The sequence below is a fragment of the Nomascus leucogenys genome, chromosome 18 (assembly GCF_006542625.1).
Source record: "Nomascus leucogenys isolate Asia chromosome 18, Asia_NLE_v1, whole genome shotgun sequence".
Classification (NCBI taxonomy): Eukaryota; Metazoa; Chordata; class Mammalia; order Primates; family Hylobatidae; genus Nomascus; species Nomascus leucogenys.
Window position 1 is genome coordinate 55,493,869 of NC_044398.1, and position 11,446 is coordinate 55,505,314.

Genomic DNA, 11,446 nt, shown 5'->3' on the forward strand with positions numbered 1-11,446 from the left:
GAGACCCTGTCTCTACAAAAATTTTTTTTTTAATTAGCTGGGTATGGTGATGCACACCTGCAATCCCAGCTACACGAGAGGCTGAGGCAGGAGGATTGCTTGAGCCCAGGAGATTGAGGCTGCAGTGAGCCTTAATCGTGCTGCTGCACTCCAGCCTGCACCGTCTCAAAAATGAATGAATGAATGAATAAATAAATAAATAAATAAATAAATAAAGTGGAGATCACTTCCTAAGTTACATATTCTTTTTTTCTTTTGTCTCCATTATTTATTTTCCTCATATAAGTTACTTTTTTTTTTTTTTTTGAAATGGAGTTTCATTCTTGTTGCCCAAGCTGGAGTGCAATGGCATGATCTCAGCTCACTGCAACCTCCACCTCCCAGGTTCAAGCGATTCTCCTGCCTCAGCCTCCTGAGTGGCTGGGATTACAGGCATGCACCACCATGCCAGGCTAATCTTTTTGTATTTTTAGTAGAGACAGGGTTTCACCATGTTGGTCAGGCTGGTCTTGAACTCCTGACCTCAAGTGATCCTCCTGCCTCAGCCTCCCAAAGTGCTGGGGTTACCGGTGTGAGCCACCATGCCCGGCCACATATTCTTTATTCCACTTAAAACTCATAGTTCTTTACTGATGATTCTTGGTCACTTTATCAATGTCTAAGATAGCACAATTTCTGTGGTACTTACTATTAGCTATTTCTAATACATGTTGTTTTTATGCTATTCAATTAAAGTAAGCTGTCTTTACTGAACAGCACATGCTACTTGTGACCACCCAGAGTCAGTGGAGAACCTGACTCCAGTCTGCCATGCCAGTGTTCTCTAATCCCCAGTTTGACACGATCCTTTACAAATATATGTACATGCTTCCTAAAAGCTTTTTAAAAATTAGCACATTCAGAATAACGATTACCTCTAGCTGGGAAATGGGGAAATGTTATCGGAAGGAGACCAGGAAATGCTTTGGTAAATATTCTACTTCTTAAGCTGGGTGATAGGTACCCAGATGTTGGCTTTATTATTATTTGTTGTGATTTACATATATACATCATCTTTTGTAGATATGAAACATTTTATAATAAAACGTGAAGGAAGAAATGAATCTAGTCATGATTCACTTGCTCTAATATCATTTTTTGTTTCTCTCCAGTTTGATGTGATGTAGCTCTCCGGATGCAAACCTTCCAGTCGGTTTGCGGAAACACAATTGCTGTGTGATTTAGCGTTTATCCCCCATCCCAGCCCACAACCGTCTCACTGATGAGTCTGTGACGTGAGACTAAATCAAAAAGATTCCCAACAGAATTAGAAAAAATATTAAACTCACTGCTTGTTGATTTAATCAACCTAGCTGGCTGTCATGTGGGATTAGAATAAAATACACACAAAAATGAAAACACACGATTGCTAACAGAGCAGATTCTTTTTTCAAGGCACACGTAAAGATAATAACTTCAAAGTTGATTATATTAACTTGTCTTCCCATGATAACACGACAAGTTCTTTGCTTGGTTTCCTTCTATTCATCCTTCTCCCCTGCCCCTGGTTGGGGGAGACCAGGGACCCTGCTATGTAGTCCCACAGCACTCAACTCTGGTTCCACACGGAATTCTACATCTCCTCTTACATCTAGTTACATCTCCTCTTCTAGACTATAAACTCATTGTGGAAAGGCCCCAGGTTTTTTCATGGGTGCTACTATCAGATGGCCCAGTTCAAACAACAGCTCTGTTTCTTACTTCCTGCGTAAGTTTCTTACCCTCTCTGTGCTTTCATCTTGATGTGACAATTAACAAGATGACACATCTAAATTAGTTAGTACAGGGCCTGGTAGTATTTAGAAGTAAACATTATAATAATTATCATTTACTATTACTATATGTTGATCAAAGAGAAAACTGAGTTGACAGAGAAGAAGAAAAATAGCTCTTATGATTCTTAATTATTCAAGTTCATGGTCAACGCTCAGGAAATGTTTTAAAACTTAGTCATGGAATCAAGCTCCAGAATATGTGGAATAATGAGAATGTGTGATGCCTTGGAGTGGTGTTACCTCTCTGCTTGCTCATACCTGAGGTTTGGGACCAGTGGAGCCAATGGGATCTCAGGGGCTTGTGACATTTCCATGGTACCACTCAGTGAAATTAATATATTCCACACATTTAGCCGACATCTTTGGAGTCCTCATTTTGGGATCACAAATTGGATAGGAAATGATGATGCAGTGGTGGCAGGTCACATCCTCTAGTCCCCCAAAAGCTGTCCTCAGGGTCTGCCCTTCCAAGCTGCAGGTACAATCTAGTCTCTTTAACTGGGTATAGGTGTAATGGCATTCCTTCATGAGGCTAGTTCTCTCTTTTCAAGAGAAATCTAATGATTACTGTTCCAGATATCTAGCAGTTTTCTCTAATAGTCATGTTTCTCACGATAATTAAAAGTGTAACACGTATTTTAAAATCCCCAGGCAACCAGTGTAGAAATTTTACACCTTAAAATCTGGCATTTATTATGTACATGAATTTATAATAAGTGCTTAAGCTTTAAGTGACTTGCCTCTTAGATGACAAAAGTGACATAAAACACATGCATACATTTTCGTACTGAGAAAATACCAGTTGTGTTAATAAAAATTGTTCTGTTTTGAGGTGAGAATTCCTAAGATCACTCGAGTCTCCATAAAATAAACTCATGGGGTCCTATAAAATTGTAAAGATTGTGGTCCAATAGGCTATGGAACGCAGACAATTTATTGTAAGATTTGTGGACTCACTAAAATGTTTTAGGCATAAAAATAATTAAAATAAAACTGAAGAGAATTAGAAGAAAATGAAAATAGTAATGCTCTTTGGAAGTAAGATGGCTTAAAGAAAATTCAAAGTGACATATCAAACAGACATCTATGGCAATGAACTTTATAAGTAGCTCATTCTAATAATAATATGGAACTACTTAAAACTTTCATTGATGAGCGAAAAAAGGCAAATCAATAGTGGATAACTGGTGAACATTCTTAGGATATAAAACTACAAAAAATGTAATAAATACTATAAAACCTAGTAAGTATTGTGTTTAAGATTTAAAGTAATGCCATAAAGTAATTCATATTACAAAGTTACATTTCTTGAGAAATAGCAATTAAAGGATTTCAAAATATAATATTGACCTGTTCAAGTTTGGGCTCTTTCTTATCTCAGTTTTCAAATAAGACGGAAATTTGCCTTTTTTACATATATGCCAGATATTGACTGCGCTTTTACAGGAACTTCTCAGAAACAAAAGACCTCAAAGATATTGACATTTCAGAATGTAAGAAAATCTGTTATCATGATTATGATTATTTTCTCGATTTTAAAAAAATTCGTGATCAGCAATTCTAATGTTGCCAGTCTTCCAGTTGGGACCAATTCAAAGAATTACAGCAACTCCTCAATTCCTATTTTAAGAACAGACATAATGTAGCCCAATCATCTCACTTTACTGATGTTATCTGAAGTCCAGGGAGAAGTTATGCAAGTTAATCAATATCATCCTTATCTAGATGGGGCAGATATAAGAGCCAGAACCCAGGTCTCCCAAGTGCTGAGAAAAACCCCAAATATTAGTAATTATTAATAGTTTAAGGATTCATAGTTTAAGTAATTATTAATAGTTTAAGGACACATTATTAATAGTTTAAGGATGAAGTTAAATTTCTCAGACCTTTCACAACACACGTTGAGCAGACAGGAAATACCACTAGAAGACGTTGTAAAGTATTTCTCAGCAGATCCTTGCTAATTTCGCCAGCCAGCATCATCGTCCTGGCCCATGTGCCATCCATTATTCCAGTGAGGGCCAGAGGGAAAATCGCTGCTCTAGGTTTATGAAAAAGGGCAAAGTTTTCCTTTCTGAAATTTCTATCTGGAGACCCAAATTTTAAAATGAATAGTAGCTAGTACCGGCACCTTTGTTTAAACCACGTTATGCCACCAGAAAAAAAACATCTGGGGGCATAATAAACTCACGGGCCCTTTTCTTTTGTTACTTTCCTCTAGTACTCCGTCTCGTCAAGGATCACATTAAAAGTTCTTTTGAACCGCTATGCCCTGAGTGGCTCTAGGAAACATATTTCACGTTCCACAAGGGTATGAATGCTAAGAAATACCTAGAAGGAAAGTAAGAGGTACACCGGGCTAGGTCTTTGGTGGAACACTTGCGCAGAGGTTCTTGGAGACATTAGGACACCCCAGTTAGTTTCCTCCATTCTATAAAAGGCCCTCTGGACATTCATTTCAAGCCAAATTACGAAACTTGTGCCTGGTGTCCAAATCTATGGTATTTTAAAATGAAAATGAGAATAATTCGGGGGAAAAAGTTATTTTTAAAAAGAAGAAAGAGTCGTCCAAAAGTTTTAGAGGAAGGAAACACTCTAAGATGCATCAGACTGCGAGCCACACTCAAATTCTCACACGGCTGGCATTTAATCTACATCTAATCTTGGCCCCTCAAGAATCCCTCCAGATTCGGGTAGACTGGGGCTCCCGGACCTGCTGACCTGCTGACCTGCTGACCTGCTGGACGTGCAAGGGTTCATAGCAGTTCCCCGTTTGACCTTGCAGCAATTTCCTGGGCAGGAAATCTGTCAAATCTGATGCAATAGCTCGGGAAAAGGCAAACCCGAACCCCAAACCCTCACACCCCCACCCTCGCGAGCCGGGTCCAGAGTGGAGATCAGCGGAGCGCACCCTGGGGACCTGCTGCGCTCGAGGGCCACGCCGGGGGGCGCGCGTTCACGAGGCCAGAGCCCGGAGCTGCGCCCGGCGTCGGACCCGATGGGCTTGACAAACGGGTTCCTGACAGCCCCGAGGGGCCCGCGTTGGCGCTCCCAGGGCTCCCGGGACTGGGAGCGCCACTTACCTCGACTGCTCTGCGGGGCGCGGCGCGGCGCGGCAAGGCGGCGAGGCTCCGGCCGGGAAAGCGACGCGCGTTGCAGAGGGCCGCACCCGGGCTCCGGGTCGCTGCCCCGGGGAGGAAGTGCTGTCAGCCCTGCCCTTCCCACGCAGCGCGCAGACGTGTGGCGCTATCCGAGCTGCTTTGCTCCGAGGTGCAAGGAGGGCCCCTGGTTAGAGACAGTGGGACAGACAAACATATGCGTAAAGGACTCCGAGTTAGGGGCTGCTTTCTCCAGCTCATCGAGTCTGCGCCTGATTTTCTCTCCCCCATCCCACCCCTACTACACAACCACCTTGAAGGGATTTTTTTTTTTTTAATTCTGGGAAAACTTTGCGCCTTCCTCTGTTATCCCTCCCCTACCTGTGCCGTGCGCGCCCTTCTTTCAGGAGCGTCTCCTGGCGAATGGAACCATTTTGCAGCCTCGACGCAAGAGGGACTAAGAGACTTGGGGCCAAGTGATGGTTCCGCCAAAGACTGAGAGGCCGATTTATGTTGCAACGGTCTGCCTAAGTGTTTACTTCAGCACTTTCTGGGCTTCCTCTTTTGGGCCAGTTGTGCAAGGCTTCCCGGCCGCCTGCAGCCCGCCCTCAGGGAACGCGGTGCAGGGCTGGACTGGCAACACGGGCGTCCCGGCCCGGAGTTCAGCTGTCTCTCCGGTGGGGGTGGAGGAAGGGCGCGCTGGGCGGAGGCCCTTTCTCAACCATTAGGTTGGTAACCTCATCCTCCTCCCTCCCCACGTTTAACCACGCTCAGTTGGCTGGCCGGGGTGTAGAGGAATGGCACTGTCATGCATTGCTCGTAGAAATCCAAAATGGTCTGAACCCCGTGGAAGAGAATTGAGCGATATCTATTTAACTTATGTATGGATTCGCCTTTTGACCCCGTCATCCCACTTCCAGGAGTGTATTACGAAGATCTGCTGATGAAAATAAGTAATGCACACGGCACAGGGCATTCATGGACTCACTATTTGCAATAGCAAAGGACTGGCTGGAAATAGCACCTGTCAGTTGGTAGTGGAGTTTCCTAAGAGAAAGTCGCTGGGGAGGTCTGAAAATACGGAAGTTAAAATCAGTTATGATTTGTAAATGCGGTTGAAGAACCCTCCTCTTCTCCTCTACAGCTGTGTCTTCAAAGGCTTATATGTCGGGGAAGGTGGTGGAAACATAAAGACAGAAATTATATGCATGTGTTAATTAGGAAATTTCAAATAGTTCTGTCATTTATTTAATGAGAAACTATTCCTAAGCACCTACACTTCTAAGAACAATGAAAATAGTTAGAGGAAACAATTTCTGCTCTCATGCATGGTGCATTCTAGTTGGTAGAAAGCAGACAATAAACAAATTAATATTTAGCATGTTAAGGTATGTTAAGTATTTTTGAGGGAAGTTAAAAGGTGAGGGATAGAGAGTGATGGGCATGGGGGTGGGGTTGCTATATTAATTAGGGTAAATAAATGATAAATAAATAAAGAGAAAATATATTTTCTCCTCATGATTTTCTTAATAACAGTTTCTGTTCTCTAGCTTTCTTTATTTGTAAAAATACGGTATTTATCTAAACACGTATAGCATAATATGTGTTAATTGACTGTTTATATTATCAGTAAGTCTTCTGGTCAACAGTAGGCTATTCGTGGTTAAGTTTTGGGGGAGTCAAAAGATATACATGGATTTTCAATTGTGCAGCAGTTTGGTACTCCTGAAACCTGGCATTGTTCTGTTACAGTAGGTAGCTAGTCAGGCATGAGGAGGGCAGGAGAGGGCTCCCGCCACCCTCTACCAGGAATGTCAGGTGACCATCAGGTGATGATCAAGCAATTGTTATCTGTCTCTCTAAAATAATAATTGGCCATAGCCAATTATTAGCCTTATTGATAACACAGTCGATTAACACATATTATATGTATTAAATACTGTATTTTTATAATAAAGTAAGCCAGAGAAAAGAAACTGTTATTAATAAAATCATAAGGAAGAGAAAATATATTTTTCATTTATTTATTTATCCTAATTAATATAGCACCAGGGAAAGGCAGTTTCCCGATAGACAGAAACACCTGAAACTGGTATTTCTGTCTGATAAGTGACACTTGAGCTAGATCTAAATGCATGAGAGATTAATCCACATTGGGTTTTTAGAGGGGAATATTCCAGGCAAAAGGAACAGCACATTCAAAGACGCTGAGTTAAGACAGCACTTAAGATATTGGAAAAACACCAAGGAAGTTCGTATGACTGAGCAGAGTGAGATGGGAGGGACAGATAGGAGATGGGATCAAAAGGAAATGGTGCCCAGATTGTGTGTTATTTGGGAGCTGTGGAAGAGAATCTTATGTGAGTGAGATGGAAAGCCAGTGGAAGATTCTGAGTAGAGTTGTAAGTGCTACATAGAATGTAAAATCAAACAATGAGAGTGATTTTCTTGGGGCAGGGAAAGTGGTCAAGGATTACCTCTTTACAAAGTAATGAGAAGGGGCAGCCATTCAGAAACTTGGGAAAGGATTCCAAGAGAAGGAACAACAAGAAGAGGGGTTGAGATAGGAACATAGGAAGTTCAAAAGAAGGCAGGCCAGTGTGCCTGGAATGTTCTGAAAGAGTAGGGCAGTGATGGTGGATGGCGACAAAGAGGTAAGCAGGAACCAGAACAAGCAGGACCTTGTAGCCAGCGTTGAGGACTTCAGGTTTTATTCTAATTGCAATGGGGGACTATTGGAATGTATTTAGCAACTGAGTGCATGATTTGACTTAAGCGATAAGCCATCCTGCCAGTTGGTGATTGTTTGGAAAATCAATTGATTGAAGCAGGAGAAGAGAGATTGCTCAGCAGGCTGTGGTCATAGTCCAGATGAAAAATGATAATAGCTTTATTAGTATTCTAACAGTACAGATGGTGAGAAGAGTTTGGAATCAAGATATAGTTTTCAAAATAAAACCAAAGCTTGGCACAGTTGCTCATGCCTGTAATATCAGTGCTTTAGGAGGCCAAGGTGGGAGGATCACTTGAGGGCATGAGTTCAAGACTAGCCTGGGCAATGTAGCAAGACCCTATGTCTACAAAAATGGGGGAAAAAATTAGCTGGGCATGGTGGCTTATGCCTGTGGTTCCAGTTGCTTGGGAGACTGAGGCAGGAGGATTGCTTGAGTCCAGGAGTTCAAATCTGCAGTGAGCTATGAAGATGCCACTGTGCTCCAGCCTGGGCAACAGAGCAAGACTATTTAAACAAACAAACAAACAACCACCTAGCAAAGTAGAACCAATAGCCTTTGCTGATGGGTGGGCTGGGAAATGGGGTGGGAGTAAGGGAGTGGCAGAGGGATTAGAAACTGAATGGAAACTGGTATGATTGGAGTTATGGAAGGTCTGGTTAGAGGTAAGGTCAGTAGGGGCAAACCATGTAGGGTCATGTGGACCATGTCAAGAATTATTTTCTCATCCTAAGAGCAATGAGAATATATTAAATAATATTTTAAGGTGGCAAATGATGGGATTTATGCTTTAGGAAAATCACTCTGGCTATAATTTGGGGAACTGATCAGATGAAGAAAAGAATGGATGCAGGAAGACTTCTGAGCTAAGTTGGGAAAGAAAATACAATTGGCCTTTGAACTGCCAGCAGCAGAATATATCCGAGACACAGCACCAAATTATGTTAGCTTTGGCAAAACCATGTGGGTCTGTAGCGACCTAAATTCTTGCCTCTTCAGAAGAAAGAATTCAACTGAGGGGCATAAGGCAGAAGAAGAGACTGAGGCAAGCTTTAGAGCAGGAGCGAAAGTTTATTAGAAAACTTTAGGGCAGTGACAAAAAAAAGTAAAGTCCACTTGGAAGAGGGCCAAGCGGGTGACTTGAGAGAAGTGCGCTGTTTGACTTTTGACTTGGGGCTTTACACATTGACATACTTCGGGATCTTGTCTTCCTCCTCCTGATTCTTCCCATGGAGTGGGCTGTCCACATGAGCAGTGGCCTGCCAGCACTTGGGAGGTGAGCATGTGCAGTGTGTTTACTGGAGTTGTACGCATGCTCACTTTAGGCATTCTTCCCTTACCAAATGTCCCTGGAAGGTCATTTGCCAGTTAAACTCCACCATTTTACCTCTTAGTGCACATGCTTGAGCCCACTCGCCCAACTCCTGAGATCCTATCCAGAAGCTGTTGATCACCAGTTTCAGGTGTTTCTATCTATTGGGAGACTGCCTTTCCTTGGTGCTGGCTGTGATCAATTATTATTTTAGAGACACCATTAACAGTCGCCTGACCATCACCTGATAGTCACTTACATTCCTGGTAGGGAGTGAGGGGAGCCCTCTCCTGCCCTGCTCATGCCTGACTAGCTACCTACCGTAATAGAACAATGCCAGGTTTTAGGCGTACCAAAGTTCTGCACAGTTGAAAATCCATGTATAACTTTTGACTCCCACAAAGCTTAACTACTAATTGCCTACTGTTGACCAGAAGACTTACTGATGACACAGTCGATCAACACATATTATGTTATATGTATTAAATACTGTATTTTTACAATAAAGTAAGCTAGAGAGACTGTTCTTAACAAAATCATAAGAGAAAATACATTTTCTATGTATTTATTTTTTATTTATTTTCAGAGTCAGTCTCACTCTGTTCCTGGACTAGAGTGCAGTGGTGAGATCATAGCTCCTTGTAACCTCAAACTCCAGGGCTCAAGGGATCCTGCTGCTTCAGCCTCCTGAGCAGCTGGGACTACAGGCATGCACCATCATGTCCAGCTAATTTTATTTTAAATATTTTTTTGTAAGATGGGGTCTTGCTATGTTTCCCAGGCTTGTCTCAAATTCCTGGCCTCAAGTGATCTTCCTGCCTCAGCCTCCCTAAGTGCTGGGATTACAGGCATGAACCACTGTGACTGACCTCATATTTACTATTTATTAAGTGGAAGTGGATCATCACAAAGGTCTTCATCCTCATCTTCTTCACGTTACTCAACTTGAGTAGGAGGAGAAAGAGGAGGGGTTGATCTTGTTGTTTCAGGAGTGGCAGAAGCAGAAGGAAATCCAAGTATAAATGGACCCATGCAGTTCAAACCCATGTTGTTCAAGGGTCAGCTGTATAATGGTTTTGACTAGATCGGCAGCAGAGGAAATGCGAAGAAATGGGTGAACCTGAGAGACATTTAGAAGGTAGTTGGCCAGAGATTTTGAGGACTGGATATAGGCAGAGGGAGAAGAGTGGGGGAGGCAAGGATGACTCCTAAGAATCAGGTTTGTATGATGGTGGCTGACAGTCCCATCATCAAGATGGCGAACTCTGGAAGAGGAGTATTTGGGCAGGGGAAGATAGTGAGTTTTATTGTTTGCAAGTTGAATTTGACAAATCTTTAGGACATCCAAGGGGAGACTTCAAGTAGAGAATTGTATATAAGAATCCTTTGCCCAGAGAAGTGTGGTTCAGAGTTAGAGATATACATTTTGAGTAATCATCATATAGGTGGTGATTTATGAGATTGCGTAGAAAGACCATGGTGTGGGATGAAACAGAGGCCTCAGGCTATGCCTTAAGGAACTCCACCATCCAAAGCAAAGGACACAGAGCCCACAAAGAACACAGAGGAAGAGCTTTAAAGGGGTGGATGGAAAACCAGGGGAAAGTGCTGTGGAAGCCACAGTGTGGGAGGATGTGGTCAGTGATATCCAGAGATGTTGCAAGGACAAGTCAGACAAGACTGCGACATGGCAATTGGCTTTAGCAATGTTAGTGACCTCAGAAACCGATTGTAATAGCATGTTGGGGCTGGAGGCCAAAGTGGGTTGAGGAGTGAATAGGGTGTGAAGAAATGAAGATGGTGAGCAAAACAACACTTGTAAATAGTTTGCCTATTGTATTGATCTGTTCTCACACTGCTAATAAAGACATACCTGAGACTGGGTAATTTATAAAGAAAAGAAGTTTAATTGACTCACAGTTCAGCATGGCAGGGGAGGCCTCACAATCATGGTGGAAGGGGAATGAGGAACAAAGTCACGTCTTACATGGCAGCAAGCAAGAGAGCACGTGCAGAGGAACTCCCATTTATGAAACCATCAGATCTCATGACACTTATTCACTATCACGAGAACAGTATGGAAGAAATGGTTGCCATTATTTAGTTATCTCCACCTGGCCCTGACCTTGACATGTGCGGATTATTACAATTCAATGTGAGATTTGGGTGGGGACACAGCCAAACCATATCACCTATAAAAAGGGGAAAGGGGACAGGGAGGCAGTGGTTGGGGGATACGAAACTGAGGAAGATTTTATTTATTTACTTATTTTATTTTATTTTATTTTTAGAGAGAGGATCTTGCTCTGTTGCCCAGGGTGGAGTGCAGTGGTGTGATCATAGCTCACTGCAGCCTCTAATTCCTGGGCTCAAGCAATCCTCCCACCTCAGCATCCCAAAGTGCTGGGATTATAGGGCTGAGCCACACTGTACCCAGCCTTTTATGTATTTTTTTTTAATGATTTTCAAATAGGAAGAATTGAGATGATA

General features: G+C 42.5%; 1 protein-coding gene across 1 annotated transcript in view; it reads right to left on the minus strand.

The window, feature by feature from the left end:
* The window catches only part of APBB1IP (amyloid beta precursor protein binding family B member 1 interacting protein), a 127,973-nt gene extending 122,530 nt beyond the window's left edge, over nt 1-5,443 (minus strand). The window contains exons 1-2 of the mRNA XM_003269376.3: nt 5,294-5,443; nt 4,898-5,099 (exon numbers count right to left, since the gene is read on the minus strand). The gene's annotated coding sequence lies outside the window, so the exon portion shown is untranslated. The remainder of the gene's footprint in view (nt 1-4,897; nt 5,100-5,293) is intronic.
* Between the last annotated feature and the right edge of the window lie 6,003 nt (nt 5,444-11,446).